The following is a 20,608-nucleotide window of genomic DNA, read 5'->3' as shown; positions in this document are numbered from 1 at the left end:
CACTAAGCTTCCTGCACAGCTAGCTCCCTCTCTCCACAGCGCTTCAAAGACCACTGCCAGCTCCGCAGTAATGTGAAAGTTCTCTCAGTGTGTTAGGTTATCACACGTCCTGACCAAAAAAAACTTGATCTCATCAGTTTCTGTAACAGAAATTACCTATATTGCAAGATGATTCTACATTTCAATACCTTGTGGTGGAGGCAACTGAGTATGGTGGGGTCCAAGCATACCCTCTGGGACCAGGGTTTCAAATCTGGGGCCCCTTTTTAGGTGTGACTTCAGACCAATTACTTAGCTTCTTTTTCCCTGTTTACTCACCTGAAAACAGGGTTACTATAGGATTAAATGAGGTAAATATATAGAGAGGTCTTAAACTTTACACCAGAAGGTAACATGGGCCATGTTAGCAATTATTTATCCTTTTTACCTCATTCCTCATTCCTTTTACAAGTACAGAATCTTTATGTTACTTTAATGCTGAATTGGTAGGCCTCAATGATGCTGACTACAACTTCTCATTTCAGCAACTTAAGGCCATACTGAGGACAAAGGGGCAGTGAAAGAAACAAAAAGAGAAACATTTAATCAGCGATAGACAATGTAAACGCCTCAGTAGGTAACAGAAATGTCTAAGGTAGCCAGCACAGTTCAGGACAACAGAGAATCCTCCACGAACTGGATTGGCCCCCACCACTGATAACACCTTCTAAATACTCCTTTTCTTAGGTCAGGTCACAAAATTAAACCCCCAACAGCAATACTTAGGATGGGGAATTTTAAAAACTGCAGATAAAACAGTAAATAACAATTTTTACCTTGTTCTTTTAGTGAACCAAAACTATTAAGAATGCTAAATTGATTACCTTGTTCTTTTAGGGAATTGTAACTATAAGAATGCTAAATTAATCACTAATATAGGTCATGTATTTACTTATATTTAATTACATGCTATAAAGAAAGATTATTCTAAGTTTAAGATCTTGTTAAAAATAGTTTAAAAAATACAATAGTATAGCATAAAGCAATTTACAGCTATGAGGCAAATCAACTTTAAGTGGGTCCTTTTGGATATTTTAAAGCTTACTATTCCAAAGGGCTAATATCACAATAAATGATATATCCAAGTACAGATCAAAAAGAGTCCAGGTTCACTTGAAGGCCACTTTAACATTTTCAAAGTCTTAAAATATTTTTGAAAGTGTGTATGGTACAGTAGAAGGAGTTTTAGAACTTCAGTTATCGTAAAAGCTAAAAGGTATTGAACACTTACAGCATTTCAGACACATTATGCAAAGCATTTCTTACAGAATCTTCAAATCATCACAACCATTTCATGCATAGGTTTTACTCCCGCTATTTTACAGATGAGAAAAGCCGAGGCAGAATGTGCACTAACCACCCTGCTCAAGAAAACACAGCTAGAATCTAAGTCCAGGAATTCTCAGGCTAGAGCCCTTCCTTTTCCAGGCTGAGCTTTAGTTTTCTCACTCATAAAACAGTCTTGACAATACCTTCTCATTCTAACATCCTAAGAGTTTATAAATTCATGTAACCTCACAGTGTTTCTCAAATTGAACAGTGAATTACTTTAGTAACTAATAACATACATTAAAAAATAGAACAGACACCAGAGATTTACACTGTAAGTGACTATACTTCAACTAAAAAAAAAAAGGAACCAACATACTCTGTCCATCCCCCAAAATAGAACAAAATAAAAAGTATCAGATTGCATGTATTGTACATAGAAAGGCCTAAGTATTGTTTCATGAAACTTCTTTTTCAGTTCTGACAGTGTGTTTATGTATGTCCTGAGTCACTAATCAAAAATGTAATTTCTCACTGTGGGTTGAAGTTTAAAAGGAGGAGGGGAGGTCTTGAAAAGTTACTCACCTAAAGTGCTCATTATTTTACCTAACAAAGCTAAATTATTCCAACCTTAATTGGATTCCAAACCTGCTGTAAGTAATCATCCCAATTAAAAACTAAATACTTTGAATTCCATACTAATTAGTATGAAAATAAGAGGGTTTCTCAAATTATGTTCCAATAGAATCCTCCTTCAAGATATCTGCGAGTATTTTCTGCGGAAAGGGGGTGTTCTTGTGACCAAATATACTTAACAAATTGGGAAATATTTATATTTCCCTCCTAGACAGTCACAATGCACATTATTAAAAACTGAAAAGCTCAGAAGAAAAAAAATAAACACAACCACTATCAAAAAATAAAAACTGATTAACTATTTTTAATCCAGTGCTCTCCTACACTTAAAATTTCATTCTGGAACCTCTCCCACCAAGTACTAACCTCTCACAAGACTAGATTCTGCAAAACACAACTTAGGAAATACTATTTTATGTGAACTTATCAGGAAAAGGGAAATCCTAATAAGCTTCAGCTTTACAGCTTAAAACCTAATTCAAATAAGCACAAATAGAGCAGAAATACAGAAAATACACAGAAAATTGTATTTTGGTTAAATATTTCATCTCTGCTGACTAGTTTCATCAGAATATTACATGGCTGAATCATTTAATATATATTTACCACAACAATGTTTTATTCTCTAAAAACACGAGATGGGGGAAAGGGTTGAGAAAAGAGATATGAAAAAAGATTTTAAAAATCTGCAATTCAAATAAATTACAATCTACCGTACAAAATTTACATAGGAAATCTACTGAGACAAAATCTCACATACACAGGAAAAACTTGTAACACACAAAGGCAGAACAGAGAATAAAGCCATATCGTAAATAGACAGCCAAACAATCTGCAAGGATCATTTCGGGGACCTGAGTTTCTGCCTCCCTGCTGGAGAATCCAGAATAAGTAAACTGGCTGATAACATGCCAACAAAGAGGGGAAGGGTTGTTTACCTGGACTAGGAAACCTCTGAGACTGGCATGTAAAACAGGAGCCAGGAAATGGGCAATAAAAAATGCTGTGGAACAAATTAATTCAAAATAGATATTTGAGGAGTTATAAATACCCAAGGGTGGTGAATTTCACTCTCATCTCTTATCAGTGATAGAACCCTGGGCTGGAAACAATCCTGTGATCTAAGACAGCATACCACCCTTTTGTAGGCAGAGGATTAGTACCAATTATAGCCAAAGAATACTATCTTAAGCATGTTCTTCACATCTTCAAATTTGTTTCTATATTTTTAGTCTCTTCTTTTCCACTCCCCTTGCCTTTAGTTAATATTTTTCCTTTCCCTACAACAAACAGCTAGCTCATAGAACTTCACAACATATAGTACTTAAAAGTTGACAATGAGACTGGACGTGAGGCTTGAGTATTTGTTAATCATTAACTTACTAAGCTTGTACTTTACAACCACATAACATTTACTTCTTAGCCATTTATTCATAAGTACGAAAGTAAAAAATTTGAAAAAATATATATTTTAATCTAAGACTGCCTGAAGCAGAGAACTACTGTATTGTGAAATAACATGAGGCACCTGACCAACCAGGAGAAAAAAATGTTGAAGCATGGTTACATGCCACAGAGCTCACGTAAAGAAACTACTTCAAGACCACAGGCAAAGAGGAAAGGTACTCAGTAGAGGAAAAACAGCCTCCAGAAAGTCTATATACAGGATCCCTGAAAATAGAGCAAAAGAGACTGAAGGGATTTTTCCGCCGGCTCCCTTATTATAATAATGGGATGCCTGAAGCCTAGAGAGGTGCGACGACTTGCCCAGAGTGACATGACTAGCTAACGAGTCAAGACCCAGCTCAGATCTTCCACTTCCCAGGCTTCTGCATTGCCCACTATAACACAAGGCTTCCCATCTACTCTACAAGACTAACATGAAAAATAAATACTACCTACTGGCCTAATAAAAACTATAAACCAGTAATCAGATTATAACTCTACACAACTAGAGCATTTAGAATAACACATCTCATTTTGTATTATAAAATGTGGTTACTGCCTGGAAACTTATTAATGACCTCATTAGGCTCTATCTACAAACCTTCATTCTAAAGCACTAAATCAAAAAAAGTTAGCAAGAAACCAAGACCCTACAGAGGAAATAAAACTATTTCACATGAGAGAGTCATATTTTGTTTCAGAGAGCACAGATTTTGAAGTCAGGTATATCTGGGTTCAAATTCTAGCTCAACTGCACAATGTGTGATTGTGCACAAGCCTTCACCTTGATTTCCCACCTGCAATGATGCTGGGGATAATACCGCTTGATTCTTTGTCTATTTCAACTTTATACTCATACAACTACCCCTCAAAACTTGCCAGCTACACCACAATGATAAACAGTATATTAAACACCTTTTAAAAAAAGGATTTTGTGCCATAAACCATTTAATACATGAATACAATCTTTGTAAATGCTAATGAAAAAGATCAAAGAAGACATTACTACATAATATAAAACTTTCTTTCAAGCAAACTGAATGAAGAACAGAGAACCAGGTGGTAAGTAGCACAACCCCAAAGCACAATTCCACTTTGGAGAAAATCCACCAGTTACAGCTCAAAGTCAGCCACATGCCTCTCCAGTTATGGTAGGCCTCGCTGTACCCATGTGCAGAAAGAACCATTCCCCTACAGGATTCCTAAAGTTCTCACATTTCTTCTCCTGGAAACAGTCTAGCATCAGCACCACCATCATCACAAAACTTAGTATGTGCCAGGCCCTGCTCTAAGCACTCTAGACATAGTAACTCATTCAATTCCCCTACAATCTTCTCATATGGTCTATATCATTTCTATCCAAGGAATCTAAGCTAGACAGGAGAGAAAGAACCTGCCTAAAGTTATGGAGCCCACAGGAGGGGTGAGGGTTCAACAATCCAGGAGTCTGGTTGCATTGGTGCTTTTAACAAATGGTAACACAGGCTCTCAGAATCATATAAATCTCAGAGTGAGCCTTAAACTATAGACGTGTAAATGGAAATCTGTTCATGTTATTTCTTCCTTGTGCCTAATTACAGCTTATACATGATCTACTGTGGAGGGAGAGAACAGTGACTAACAGGTTAACAGTACCCTGTAAAAGAACAAGCTATAGTTCATTAGACAAAGTTAAGAAGTTAGCAATTTAATTAAGGTCAAGCTACAAAATATATATTTTGTTTCTCAGACAAACATTTTATCACAATAATCAAAGTGTTGTGATGTTTTAACATTATCATACTTCCCTGGTCAGCAATAGTCTATCTGCTGGATAATGTTTCCAAGGATGGATTATATAAAACCAGACTGCCACTGAATATTGGTTTACTAGATTTTCTGCTTTGTAACTACGCATATGAAAGTGCATACATACATATAAACAAGCAAGCACAAATCTACAACTTAAACACTGTATTCTGAGTATCACAATCTCAAATTAGACCCAAAATATTAAGGATCATGTGTATAGGTACATGCTGGACACCGCCAACACAGGTGACCAGGGCAGGCTTTACCTTCTTCCTTTAGATCTACTTCATACCTGACTGATTTCTTGCAATTCTCTGCATGCCATTCTTCCTTCCTCTGCCAACTTAACAACACAGTTGCTAAAAAACCACGATTCTGCCATCCCCTCACCCCTTCTATCTCAAGAGAAAAGTTAAAAGCAGGGTGGGGTCAGGGAGCTCAGGCGGTAGAAATGGCATATCGGAGGAAAACACACGCACACATATGCACACACGTGCACGCACACACACCCCAAAACAAAATGCTGATTGCAATAAGCTGTTAACCTTAATTTTATCACCACAGTCTATCATCTGCCACCCTGTCTTGCAATAACCCTTCCCAGAATCCTTGGAAGGCCTAAGAAACAGAAGTAGAACAAATGTTTAGCATTTACTCCAAGACTGGTCTACTCTACAAATGCTGGTGGTAGAACTATTTGCCTCACTTTGCTCTGCGCTCATACTCTGGACTGACAAAGGTAATGATTAGGGTGCAGCTGGACAGTCATTTGAGTGGTGAGACAGACAAAGTGAGAACTCACATGGCTCAATTCCTTCTTTAATTAAGGATGGCTCCAATACCAGTCTTCACTCCAATAAAACCAAAATATAGACCAATGATTAAATTGTTACACAATTTTTAGGCTACTTGGCTTGATCTGCATTCACACAAATACAAGCTCTTTATACCTCAATAATTAAATAGCAAACCACAAGCAATCTAACTCAGAGGTTCAAAGGTTTGATCTTCTTTCCCACCTCTTTATCACACAACAAAGTTTTACTAACATTTTATCATTATTCATATGAATCTACCTATCAATTCCTATTTCTTTAACACCAAACATCACCCATAAAATCAAATTCCTAATTACAGGGAATGGTGGAAAAGTGGAAAATTGATTTTTAAAATAGAGACATCACCAGAAAGGTAACCAGAAGACAGTACCTGAAATGAAATTCTGTCCCATATTGGATTTCATTTTTGCCTGCTGAGAAGGGGTGGGAAGGCATTTGGGTTTGTGTCTGTATTTTTATGGCAGATGGCACAACTGTGAATGATCAATGGTCAACCCCTCCTGGAAAAAAACGTTTAGTAAAGTATGGCAGTAATTACAGAAATCAGTAACTAATAATAAAAGCTGATCAAAAGAAAAAACTTTGGTGAATATTCAAAACTAATGAAGGATGCCATGTGGTACACCCATTTGCAATATACAGGTAAAGTTTCAAATAAAACATTATTATCAAACCAAGCCCCATACTTAAACTGGGCTTTCTTATCTATTCTTTTATGTTAACTTTACGAAAATTTATACAGTTTAACTCAGTATCTCACTTTATATGCCATTAGAAACAGAAACAGAGACCTCATTAATACATTTTAGATTGTAAAGCACAAGAGAAAAAAAACTGGCTTAAACAAGAACCTGCTAATGAACTGCCTTGAAATAAAAAAAAAAAAAGTCCCTTTTGTTACAGCAGCAAATTATTTCATGACAAATTCTGTATTTTACTGTAGAAATACCAATAGGAAAACAAAATACATCTAACCTGAATTTTTGTGATGTCATGATCACATAGGAGTTAACCTATATGGATGGCCCTAGTACAAAGACTATTTTTTAAGGGTGGGGGGAGATGCATCACAGTGTATGGGAGATTTTATTCCACCTATGAAAGTAATCTTTTTAGTGCCTTTCTAAAAAAGTACATCCACTCATATGGCAGAAATGTATGTATGATTTCTTCCATACCTGATGACAACTGCATCCAAAATAAAACATTTCTTTACTCAACAAGCAATAGGATCGAAATCTTACAGGAAAGTTAATAAATATACTACAAACAAAAAGCCTTTAAAAAGAAGTTCACAGCAGCAGGTAGCAGTTATTAAGCATGACTACTGCATTTTATCTGAGGTAAATAATGTCTTGTCAGAAAAAATAATACACGCAAGATTTCCCTTACACTTCAGTAAAAATATTTTTATATGAAGATATTTAATGACAAAAAGAAAAGGTTAATAAAAGCTATACATATATAAATATATACACCTATGTAGTTTTTCTCACAATGTAAAGAAACATAAACATGAAAAGACTGAAGAGGAAATGTGCAAAAATTTTAACAGTAACAAAATCTAAGATTACAAAAAATAATTTTTAAAAATGTTATGGTACTTACTGCATTTTACAAGCCTTTTTATTAACTAAAAAAAGTTCATGTTCACTTGTCATATAAGCAAACAACAAATAAGTGCTTACCAAAAAAAAACACACACATTATAAGCTGCTTCCATAGATCTTATGTCTAGACTTCAAATACAGCTAATTATTTGCTAGTAACTGGGGGGGGGGGGGGGGGGAACGGGACACAAAATAAAGCCAGACTTCCACTTCTGGCTCTCCTATAAAGATTTTCATAACCAAAAGCTAATTAAGAAATTTTTACCTTTTGACAAAAAGGTTCTATGTTCAACTTTCTATCCCAGAATATTAGTAACAATCTGGTTTTTTAAAGCATCAATTATTCAGATGGTCTTACACAAAAGTCATTTCAAAGTAAGTTATGTTCAGCTCAGTAATTCCAAAATGTAGATACCTATTACACAATGCAATAAGTTTTGATGCATTTTAGGGAACTGCAGAAACAGAAACACCTTATGTGCAGATGAGTTTATTTTATACACATGTTTCCATTACATCTTAAGAGCCGGACATCTAATGAAGCTTTCTGCAAGAAATATTTTGCTTAGCCTGGACGTGGATTTATTTGAATATCCGGGAAGCTGTCAAAATCGATCTCAAACTGCATTATACTCAAGGCGCAGAATGTCAACTCTTCATTGGGCCTCCTCTCTCTTTTTTCACAAGAGCGCCTTTAATATCCCCTAGCTTACATTTCCGGGCCCATGAGTCACTGAGAAATGAGCTCTAAGTTTCCCTTAGAATGCCACTCCACAGCTCCTCCACAGCATTCAAGGATCTGGCCCCCAAACAACTCTTTGGCCTAGCCCCACTCCCCACCACGGTCCTACGCAACAAACTGCATTATGTACTATTTCCAGACTATGCCTTTTTACCTTTGTCCTCTAGCTTTACTGCGCCTCCACATACCGTTCTCTTCTGCAGCTCTCCTCTCTCCCAAATCCCATCGGGCCTTCAAGACCCCGCTTTGCACCGCCTCGCCCAAGAAGCCTTCCAGATTCCTGCTAGGCGGAAGTGATCGATCGGTCCGGTCTTCCCTGGGTACCTTTCTAGCATTTTGCAGTTCTTTCACAGGACTTATCACCTCCTTCCTTGTAACGTGGTTATTTGTGTACTCGTTTTATCTCCCACACCAGAGCGTAAGCTCCTCGGGGGAGGGGACCGCGGGCCCGGGTTCACCTTTGAATCCCTCCGGCGCGGACAGACCAGGGCGCCTGCACACAGTGAGCGTGCAGGCTGGTTCAACCGAACTCGGGAACGCTCCGGCCGCACAATTCCTAACCAGAAATCAGTTAGGCATTTTCCCGAAATGAAGATCACAGAGATGCTCTCTGCCTCCCGATAACAGGAAGTTTACCAAGGGCCAGGAGCCAGGTGCCCGGAGCCCTTGTGTGGTGGGAGTGACAGTTGGCCGGGCCCGCACTTCCCTGCCTTCCCGGCTGCGGCCGCGGACATCCCCACGCCGCCAACCCCGCCAGAGAACCGCGGAGGCTGGCAGGACAGCGCGGGGCCCCCGGAGCTCCGGCCGCAGGCCCCCGGCGCCGCGCCGGCGAAGATGAGGGGGGAAGGCTCCGCGAGGGACCCAGGCCGGGCGGAGAGAGCAGGCCGGGCCGCTCCCCCGACTCCTGGGCCAGAGCGGGCCGGGGCGGCCGCCGCCACCTGAGAAAATGGAGGCAGCCCCGGGGCCGGTGACGGGCCGGGGCAGAGCAGGCGGAAGCCGGGCTGGCGTCCGCGCCGCGAGCAGGGTCGGGCCGGGGGTCACTCACGGGGCTGGGCCGGGCGGCTCCCTCTCCGCCTCCACGTCGTCGCCGTCCCCGTCCTCGGCCGCCGCCGCCTCGGGCTGCTCGCTCGGTCCCCGCGGCGCGGCTCCGGCGCTCGGCCCCTCCGTTGTCTTCCGCCCGCTCCTGCTCCCGGCGACAGGATCCCGCGGCGGCGGCGGCGGCGGCTGCGCGGGCGGACGGCGGCCCAGGGGCTCCCGCGGCGGCCGCCGCACTGCTGCGCGCGCTAGCTCGTTCGGGCTGTGGCTGCGGCTCTGTTGCGGGGCCCGGCAACGCCTTCGCCTTCGCCCGGCTCCCGCAGATTCAGTCTCTCCCAGGCCGCGCCGCTCCCCGCTCCCAGCCCGAGCCCGGCTTTGACGTGCGCACTGCGCAGCCGCCGAGGGCGCGACGTCGGGCGGCGCCGCAACGCCCCCTTCGGCCTCGGGCGCCCCCGGGCGGCCGGGCGGACTCAGGACGTAGGAGTCCGGGCCGAGGCCGAAGCGCTAGCGGGCGCAGAGAAAAGCGGAAGCAGAGGAGGAGAGTTCCTCTCTTTTCAACCTGCCACTTACAAGTAGGTGCTCAGCCATTTGTCGTCTGTCTAAGCACTCTCCCTGGAGGAATCCTCTGCCAACTTTCTACCACCACTTCCTGAATTCTTAACAAAGCTTTATTTCTGCTAAAGGCCGGGGCCCGACTTGTATAGATTCATCCCTTCATACTTTCCAGGGCTGGGTAACTCATTTTGGCATCCTCTGAGAGAGCCTAGAAGGTGATCGAATGATCCATATTAATAGGATTCAACAGCCTCGATCTGAACCTCAACTCCACCATTTAGTCTCCATGGGCTATTTCCCTATTCCTACGTTCTTTCACACACTCAACAGTGTAGTAATACAGTACCACAGGCTTACGATGATGAAGGAGATAATGAGTTGCAAGACTCTGACAGACTCTGGTACAGAAAAATGCCATACATGCCTATTTTAGTTTCTTCCTGTTGCTTTGTTTTTAATTTGTAATTGAACAGATATTTTTGAGCGTCTACTGGGTGCCACGTGCTACTCTGAGTGGTGGGGCAATGAACAAAACAGCCCCTACTCCTGAGACCAACAAACCAACATATATGTGACATTAGATGGTTTTCGGTGCTGTTGAGGAAAACCACAATGGCTAAGGAGGGAGAGAGTGCAGGGTATTGGTATTCATAGTACTTCTGCAGGGGGTCAGCGACTCCAAGAAAGAGCCTAAAGTACCTTGAGCTATGTGTATGGAAAGGCAGAGGGAACAGCAAGGACGAAGGCCCTGAGGTGGGATGCCATGGAGGGCAGAAGGCAGAGATGGGGCGAGACTGAAGGCTAAACAGACCTAGGTGGAGACGATGGTTTTTGCCCTGAATGAAACAGGGCTAGGAGGGTTTTGAGCAGAGAAAAGACATGGTCTGACATTTCAGAAGAATTACTCTCAGGTTGTGGTGTGAAGACCAGCCTAAAGGGCCTGATGGTTTCAGCCAGGAAACCAGTTAGAAGGCTTTTGAAATAATCCAGTGACAGAGACAGGCTCAGCCCAGTGGAAGACTAAAGAAAGAAGTGGTCAGGTTCTGGGCACATTTAGAAGGTAGAGCTGGCAGGATTTTATTGATTTCTCAGGTTGTTTGTTTGTTTGTTTGTTTGTTTCTGTTTTGTTTTCTTGAGCACCTGGAAGATACAGTTTGGTGAAATGGGGAAGACGAACAGAAACAGATATGAAGGGAGGAACTTGGAAATGCACTTGGGGGGCGTATTGAGTTTGAGGTGCCTTTTTGACGCCTGAGTAGGAAGCTTAATGTGGAAGTCTGAGGTTTCGGGGCAGAGCTGGGCTGGAGATAGAATCTGAGGAGTCCACAGAGTAAGTAAAATCTCAGGACTCAATGAGATCATTTAGGGAGAGAGTGTTAATAAAAGGTAAGGCCAAAGATGAGCAAAGGCCCCAACAATGAGAGGTCAGGGGGATGACAAGGAACCAGCAAAGGATCCCGAGAGGAGCTAAGGTGGCAGGAGGAGACCCAGGAGAGCTTCGTATGCTGGAAGACCAGGGATGGAGGAAGGATCCATGCTTCCAAATGTGGCTAATAGTTCAAGTAAGGTTAGTACTGGTTATTGGTCATTGGTGTCAGCACTGCAGAGGTATTTAGTGGCCTTGGTAAGATCTGCTTCTGCAGAGATGGGTGGGGAAGCCTGACTGGAGTGGTCTCTAGAAAGTATGAGACCTAGAAGGATCTCTAGAAAGAATGGGACTCTAGAATGAGAGACCATGAGTGTAGATAACATTTTCATGAAGATTTGCTCTAAAGAGGGGCAGAGAAATGGGGTGGTAGCCAGAAGAGAATGTGAAATCCAAACAGATTTTTTGTTTTATATCATTCATTTTGTTTTGAGGATGGGAGCTGTTAGAGCCGACTTACCTGCTGATGCTAATGATTCGGGAGTGAGGGGACTTTTGATGATTGGGATGGAGCAGCTTTTCCTGGAGAGTTGTCCTTGAGTGAGCAAGAAGAGAAGGTTGCAGCACGCTGTCAGAGGTCTGGTCTTCGGGACCAGCAAGGTCACGTTCACTCACAGTAACTGCGGGTGGGCAGCCCAGTGGACACAGAGGCAGGGAGCGTGGTAGATGAGGTGCCAGAACATGTGGACATTCCCTTTGAGGGCTTCTGTTTTCTCAGAGAAACAGGAAACAAGGTCATCAGCTCAGAGCGTGAAGAGGGAGGAGCTTTTGGAAGTTTGAGGGGACAGGAGAAGGCGTAAAGAAGGTCCAGTCAGCAGGACCAGTCTGTTTCTCAGAGGCCACATTTTGCTAGGATGGTGCAAGCACAGGTTGGTGGGGACTAGGATTCAGCTAGGGTTCTTTTTGTTAGATAACTCCATAGAGAGAAAACAGGGAAAGAAAGGGATATACAAGGAAGTAGTTATAGTAATGGCCCACTGTTGCCTCCAAGCTGGATAGGAGGGAGGAGAAAATGGCAGGGGGTTGAGGAGCAGTGGGAGGGGAGACACCCTGTGAAAGTGGTTAGTAGGATCTATGGACGGATGGGTGTTGTAATCAGCACAGTAGGCAGAGTGAGCTGGAAAGGAGGAGGTGCCAGTCAGAGAGCCAGGTTGCTCACCCTGAAATTATGGAGGAAGCAGTTTCTAGTAAATGACAACACCTGGGGCAGCTTCTCAAACTGTAATGTCCACACACACTAATGGAACGTCTTATTGAACTGCAGATATTGAGTCCATGGGTCTAGGGTGGTGCCCTCCATGTGTAACAAGCTGGAGGTAGGATGGAGAAGGGTGCTGATTGTTCTTATTCTGGTTATAGCCTTGATTCCAAGACCTCAATAAATGCAACACACACACACAAAGAAAACCAGACTAATCTTGCTCGTGAATATATACATGAAAAAACGTAAATAAAAAGTGTGAAATATAAGTAAAATAATCACATGTTAAAAGTTAAGTTCATTCCAACCAAGGACAATTGATCTCAAACATATTAGAAAAACCACAGCTGTCTAGGCTCAGAGAGGAATCAGCTGGTGGAAAGGCCTGAGCAGGCAGTTCCTGGAGCTGTCTCTGCTTCTCTCTAGCAACTCTGGAAGGGAGGTGCCCGGCCCTCTTGTTTTATCTAATTTTGAAACTTTGTTCAATAAGAACTTTACCCCCACAGCTTAATTTTTTTTTAGAGAGGAGAGTTCTTTTTAGTTGTAGTCCCCCAAAGGGCAGCCTTTATTGCACTGATATTCCCCCAAAACAAGTCAAGACCCCACTTCCCACAAAATAAAAGAATGCATGGGGGTGGATAATCCTGTATGCCAGGTTTTGATTCCTTTGCTTTAAGGGTCAGAGTGGGATCCCAGATTAATCTCTTAACTGGGATAAGTCCACTGCAGCTGAGAATTGTAGCAGCAAGATGGCAGAAATTTCTGGAGGAGGGGTTTGTGACAAATTCTCACGCCAAAGCCCGCTTTGGAAGAAGCCCCCTTCATCTGACCGCTTGAATTTACACTGGGAGACACTTTCCCAATCCTTCCACCAGCTCAAATCCCTTTCTCTTAATATAGCATATATGTTATATAATATATTCTATAATTTATAATATATGAGGCAAAACCTCTTTCTAGCAAATTCGTCCACCTCTTCATCTGGAAACCCTCTCAAGAGAGGCCCCTCACCCTCCTGTGCCATGTCCACAGACATCAGGGTCATCATTCTCCTGGATCCCGTGTTGGTCCTGTATAAATCTGCTTTCATTTCCCTTCCTCTCCTCTGCTGAAGCTGGGCCATCGGATAAAGGCACCTCCCTGCCTTAATCACACCACTTGTGAAAGGACCTTGAAGCCTGACTCACAGCTTCCCTCCCCACCCCATGCCTGACTTCTCCCAGGCAACACAGTGCCACTCATCTGATATACTGGATCATGGTTCCCTCGTATTCTCTGCGCCAGTGACCTTCACTTCCACCCCACTTGACAGGCACTTGGTTAGCCCCACCCTGGTCCCTGCAGTCACCACAGCTCTACCTTTGAAGCTCGAACTCTGTAACTCTCCTATTTAACTGCTCCTCCCATCCATTCGCCCTTCCCACACCCTCATACCCACAAAACCTGCTCTGAATCTCATTGAAACTTTGTTTATTCAACAAATACATATTGAGAGCATGTAATTACTGGGCACGAGCAGTGGGAATGAGACATCGGGATAACACATGGTCCCTGCTCTCAACGAGCCTGTAATCCAGGAAAGGCACATGAGGAAACAGCAACTGCGGGAGAGTTAAATGTGAAACATGAATAAGATTTAGCCAGTTGAAAATGGGGGTAGATGTTCAAGGAAAATCATGAATAGTACCCAGAGCAGGAAAGCACAGTGAATTTGGGAAAGTACATATGAGTAGTTCAGTATATAGAGCTTAGCACTTGAGGAGGAGAATTTTATTTTTTATTGCTGTTTCTTTTTTTTTTCCTCCAGCTTTATTGGGATATTATTGACGTACAACATCTGTAAGTTTAAGGTATACAATATAATGATTAGATACGTGTATATATTGCAGATTATCACAGTAAAGTTAGTTCCAAGTCTTCATCCCCTCACATAATTATGACTGTGTGTATGTGAGTGGTGATAACATGTAAGGTCTATTCTCTTAGTAACTTTCAAGTATATAATGTAGTATTGTTAATTATAGTCAGCATGCTGTACATTAGATATGTACCTCTCTATGTGCATTATATATATTGTACATTATATGTACCTTGTATATTTTATGTTTACATTAAACCTATTGTATTTACATTGGATATAGTATGGACATTTCTCCATGTCCCTACCTGCAGCCCCTGGCAGCCATCATTCTACTCTCTATTTCTGTGAGTTCAGCTTTTTTGGATCCTGTATATGTAAACAAAAATGTACAGTATTTGTCTTTGTCTGACTCATTTCACTTAGTAGAATACCCTCGGGGTCTATCCACGTTGTCACAAGTGGCAGGATTTGAGGAGGGGAGTTGGCACCAGATAAGGTTGGAGGATAAGAAAGGTCCAATAAGGAAGAGCTGTGTCATCCCTGTTCAACAGGAAGGCAGTGGGGGTGAGTTGGGTGAGTGAGCATTGAAACTTTCAGCCAATGAACGTTTGAGTGACAGGCTCAGATCTGAACTTTAGATTAAGGAACACCGCTCAGATCCTGCATGCACAGTGGATGAGAAGAAGGCCAGATTAGAGACTGTGAAACTAGTAGGAGGCTCTTCTCATTCTGGCAAGAGATGATGGGGCCTGAGCTAGAACTGTGACAGTGGGCATGGAGAAAAGTGAATAAGTAGGAAAAAAAAGTATCTAGAAGGCAGTCATTGGTGACTTGAAGGATATTCATGGTAGAGAAGAATAATGAATATAGGGTGAAAACCAGACTTTTGACATGGGCAACTGTTTGGATAATAGGGCTAATTTGTTGGATGGACACCATCTAGGAAAAATCAAAAGGTAGGATGAAAACCAGGAGAACATTATGTCCTAGGGGCACGTTACAAGAGAAGGAATAGTCAGCAGTCTAGTGCTCTAGTAGAGTCAAGTAACAGGAGAATTTTAGTGACCTTGGGGAGAGCTGTACCAGTGGAGTGATGGGTGGAGAGGCACCGATACAGCAGTGGGTTTAAGGTGTGAGTAGGAGATATGGAAATGGAAATAATGAGTAGAGGTCACACTTTCAAGACAGGGAAGTAGTGAGAAAGGCCTGGTCAGGAGAGGGTCTGGAATTTAGCAGAGACTTGAGCTCATGGAAGGGAATAGTTCAAGAAGCTGAAGATACGGGAAACAGAAGGGAATCACAGATACTTGGAGGTCCCTAAGGAGGGAGGAGGCTTCAGGGGAGCATAAGAGAAGGAGGAGGGCTCCCTCTTTGTAATAGCAAAGACCGAAGAGGGTTGAGGTCCAGGAAGATAGTGGTTGGGTGAAATAAGGGGGAGGTTCCTGGGAGCTGAGGTGTGTAGGATGTATTTTGTTAAGGAAAAGGGAGGGTAATTTTGTTCTGAAGTAGAATGGCTGGTTGTTCCAGAATAAGAAAGAGGAAAGTGTAGGACACAACCTGAGTGGATATAGAAAGTTATAGAAGGTTCTAGAAAAGGGAATTTTGTTTGTCATGATCAAAGCTGGCTAAGGTTTGTTGGATTTATTTATAAGATTTTCAAAAAAAGCTTTAGTATCAAATATAATGATGCAAAACTAGAATTTGGTTTTCTCTCTGTTAAAATGAGAAAATTATTGATCTGCCCTTCATGAGAGTTTGAGAGATTGACTAATGGCCCCCTAAAGATGGCCATGGCTCAATCTCTGCAATCTGTGAATATGTCACCTTATATGGTAAAAGGAACTTTGCAGATGTGGTTAAGTTAAGGATCTTGAGATGGGAAGATTATTCTGGACATCTGGTGGGCTCAGTGAAATCACAAGTGTCCTTATAGGAAGGAAGCAGGAGGGTCAGAATAAGAAAAAGAAACTGAAAGAGTTTGGTGGATAGTTCACTGCTGGATTTGAAGATAGAGGCAGGGGCCATGCGCCAGGAATGAAAAGGGCTTGCAGACACTGGAAAAAGCAAGGAATTGGATGCTTTCCTAAAGCCTCCAGGAAGATCCAGCTCTGCTGACACCTCAGCTTTAACCCAGTGAGACTGATTCTGGACTTCTGATCTCTAGAACTATGTTTTAAAGCTCCTAAATTTGTGTTAATTTGTTCAAGCAGCAAGAAGAAATGAATGTGAGGTTGTAAAAGGTTACTCTTTACCTTCTGTGTAGTTTGCAAGGTAACAAAGATTCTGTGTTTTGCCAGAATAACCTTCCATGGTTTGTGCTGACTTTATTACGTCCTGGATCATTTAAGAGAACAAAGTTTTCTTACTTAGGAGAGAGTTAAGATTCTTTACAGTCACGTTACCTCCTATGTTTATTTTTAAAACCCTTCACTGTCACTTTAAGTAAGTAGCCAAGTATTATTTCTCAGGAACTCATGATCTTACCTTATTCATGTGTTCAAATTTCCTGCCAGCTTTTGATTATTTGCCATTCTCCAAATTGATCCTAAATGATACATTTTGCACCTAAAACTGTCTTTAAGATTTCCCAAAGGACAAAACACAAAGGATTTGTTCTTTCATTGTAAAAAGAGAAATGCTAAGAAGTCATTGGGTTTATTTGATGGTTACTATTGATGAGTTGCATAGGAAGAGTTGTTATATTGGAAGAGATGCTGCTTAGCATGCCCCTGGTTAAATCGGTATGATAAAATGTGATTAAATTCGGATGTCAGGAACTATAAGCTGAAGGGGAAATTCCTAGAGCATTGTCCAGGCTTTCATTGGCCCCATTGTTTCTTGGAGCTGCTGTATTTGACGGTACAGTCATCCCTCAATATCCACAAGGGGTTCTAGGATCTCCCACAGATACCAACATCTGTGGATGTTCAAGTCTCTGATACAAAATGGCAAAGTATTTGCATATAAACTATGCACATCCTCCCATATTCCTTAGATTACTGGTAATGCCGCCTACAGTGTAAGTGTTATATAAGTAGTTGTGAATGCAATGTAAATAGTTGCCAATGTGCTACAAGTTCAAGTTTTGCTTTTTTGGAACTTTCTGGAATTTTTTTCCAGAATATTTTCTATCCACGGTTGGTGGACTCTGCAGCTGTGGAACCCGTGGACACAGGGCCAACTGTAGACAACCACAGTAGGTGTTCTCAGTCATAATTTCAGCTGTTTCTTAAAATGGTAACTCAGTCACAACTTCTTTCATTTAAATCTAGCATCCACCAGAGTGGCAATTTTCAATTGGAAACTCATATCGTATAACTATGGAGTTATTTTCAAATGCAAATGTTTAGGACCAATTCCAGATCTACAGAGTCTCTTTACTTGATATTCTTTATATATTCTCAGTGTATTACACGTTCAGTAAATTCACGGAATATTATGTCAGGATTACTCTATGTTACATCTGAAGATTTTTTTCTCTGAAGATTATGTTCCTCCATTTTTATAAATTAGATATATTAACCACTCTTCTTGAAAATAGAGTTATTCATTACACTAACAGAGATTTTGTCTAAAACATTTTCTGGGTTGACTTTATTCTTTTGGTTTGTATGCCATAGAAACAACCAGATTTCCTGGTCAGTTGTACTATTTTTGCTGTGAACTCCCAGCAGACCTTTCACTTTTGAAAATCATCAGTAATAGGTTAACCACAGCAATCTTATTTTGTCATCTACAGATAGCTTTTTGGTTTTCTCTGACGCTTCCCTGAAAGCACTTGCAATCAGCTATAGACGATTAGGGTGCTTGTCTTTGACAAAGAGAGACTGTCTCAAAGCCCTGTGGAAGAGGCTAGGCAATTTGGGGTACAAGCTTCTGATGGCCTTATTTAAATAGCTATGGGACCATTCCAGTGGGCTGATTCAGAATGTCTAGAATTCTAGTTGAAATTTAGATGAGTTCATGGGAATACTAAACCAAAAGCTAGTGGAACAAGAATTAGTTACCAAGGACTGAAATAATGGATGAGGGATGATGGTGGGTTTTGTATGGAATATTGCTGATGTTATTTTAATGTTCTGCTTTCTGGATAAATAAGGAACCCCATTCTCTTTTCTCCAAAGACATCTATAACTGCTAACAATTCAGTAGATTATGCTTTGCTAACCAGAAACAAACCATATATGAATATCCTAGTCTCCCTCCTTGACGGCTCCAAAATTTAGAAACTCTTATGAGTATTATTAACTTCATGGCAATATAACTATTTGCATAGGTTCATTAAGAATCTGTCTTTCTTGTTAACAGGATATAATTGGAAACATTGGTTATTAACCCAAGGTTTTGCCTGGACTATCATATTTGAGAATGATGTTTCTTTAATCAGATATGACCTGACACTTTGAAGGAACTGAGATTGACTTTATGCAGGCTGTGGCTACAAAGCCTTCTTGGGAAAACAGGCCTGGTACAATTCATAGAATTCCCAGCCTTACAAGTGAGTAAGGAAGGTCACTTCCTGGCAAGCCCGTGAACTTTAGGATGTTTGGGCAACCTCAAGAAAAGAGGAATTTGTTCAAATTTGTAAGTACTGCAGGTGAATTTGATGGCGAGTTTTTGGCTTGGCTTCCTAACCTCAAGAGGCTTTCAACCGTCCAATCTGAGATAACTTACTAAAGCTTCCAGCAAACAAACTTAAGAAGGCCTATATGGAAAGTCACTATTCTTGCTACACTTTTGTAAATAGGGCAAATGGATGAGACCAGCCTTATTTTGTGATCAAGAAAAATCTTTGAGATTATTTTTCTCAAAAGAGAGGTAAATAAAATGAGAAAGTTTGTGTTTCAATATATAACATACCTTTCCAGGTTATCAGACTCTCACTCTGAGTCAAACTCTCATTGCTTTTGAGTTTTCTTGCTCCTTTTTGTATACTGCAGGTAGCCGATGATTGTGCAAACTCAGTCTTGTCTGATGAGATTTCATTTATCTCTTTCCCCTGCCCCTCATGGAAAAACCAGCTTGGGTACCTACATTTAAACTAGACTGGATCCTGCTACCTTTCCCAAATTGTCAATCCTTTGTCAATCCTTTAAAATTCTTTCCACTTTCTTCCATATCTGATTACAATCCTTCAAACTAACTTTTCAAACTTTTCTTCCTCCTGCCTGACTCAGAGTCACCAAGAACTACAAACTGGTTACTTGGATCCCTATCGGCACTCCAGATTGCCTTGCAGCTGGCCCATCCCCCCAGAATCTGAAGGAGCTCTCTGAGTTGAAGCCCAGTGACTTGGCATCAACCCTGAAGGTCTGAGCTCCACAGCAGACCATGCACAAGCTAGAATTCTCCTCAGACAAGCCACTGCTGGGCCACTGAGGAAGTCCAAGCAAATGTTTGGGTCACACATGGCCTTGAATGAGAGGTAGCCAAGACTCTTTACAACATCATCAAGAGTGTGACCATCTTAGCTTCAAGAAACTCAAGGAGTAGTGCTATGAGATTTTCTTCTGCTAACCTCTGGAATTCCCTGGACTGCTTAATTCTCAAGGTTCAATTTCTGGCTCTTTAATACAACTTTTACAGTATTATTTCTCTATTTCAGGCATCCTTCTTTTAAGATATCTGATCTCGAGGACCATAAGACAACTGACCTTTGGTCCTACCTCTCAACAGATGGGCCACCAGGTTTTGAGGAAAAACACTAGCAAGAATTTCAGAGAGACAATTTCTTAGGCCCTGTTTCATGACACTCAGGAAGTTTATTCTTGCCTCTGAGTTGTTCAGTGACAAGTAATATTCATCTTGAACAAAAGGCGGGACTGACAGTGTTGAACTTTATCTGAGCTCTGTGCAACTTCAGCAGTGAAGGTTAAGAAATCCTCCCACCATTTTGTGCTTTGGAAATGACAAACCAGCTAACCTCAAAGGACCATGCTGGCCTCAGAGTTTCCGACGGAAGTCTTATCTCCATCCTTCTTGACTCCCATGAGACTTCAATATGACTTCCTTGTTTACCCTAGAGCACCCCAGGACCCCTCCCTTTTCTTTGAGATGTTCCTCATTGATGTTCCCCTTATTGCAATAGACTGAATAAATCATCTCCTTAATTATCAGATGAATTGTGTCTGTCACAGCTCCAGTGAGGACCTCCCTTT

At 41.6% G+C, this 20,608-nt stretch overlaps 1 protein-coding gene across 2 annotated transcripts in view; it reads right to left on the bottom strand.

The window, feature by feature from the left end:
• CAB39 (calcium binding protein 39) overlaps positions 1 to 9,793 on the bottom strand; it is an 85,531-nt gene extending 75,738 nt beyond the window's left edge. Inside the window, exon 1 of one of the 2 annotated variants that reach the window (XM_031452370.2) lies at positions 9,418 to 9,793. The gene's annotated coding sequence lies outside the window, so the exon portion shown is untranslated. Of the gene's footprint in view, positions 1 to 6,390; positions 6,790 to 9,417 lie in introns of those variants that run through there. The other variant, XM_064485255.1, reaches the window with a different exon arrangement.
• Between the last annotated feature and the right edge of the window lie 10,815 nt (positions 9,794 to 20,608).

The sequence above is a fragment of the Camelus dromedarius genome, chromosome 4, assembly GCF_036321535.1.
Source record: "Camelus dromedarius isolate mCamDro1 chromosome 4, mCamDro1.pat, whole genome shotgun sequence".
Classification (NCBI taxonomy): domain Eukaryota; kingdom Metazoa; phylum Chordata; class Mammalia; order Artiodactyla; family Camelidae; genus Camelus; species Camelus dromedarius.
Note: the sequence above shows the minus strand (reverse complement) of the source record. Positions and strands in the feature narration are given on the sequence as shown.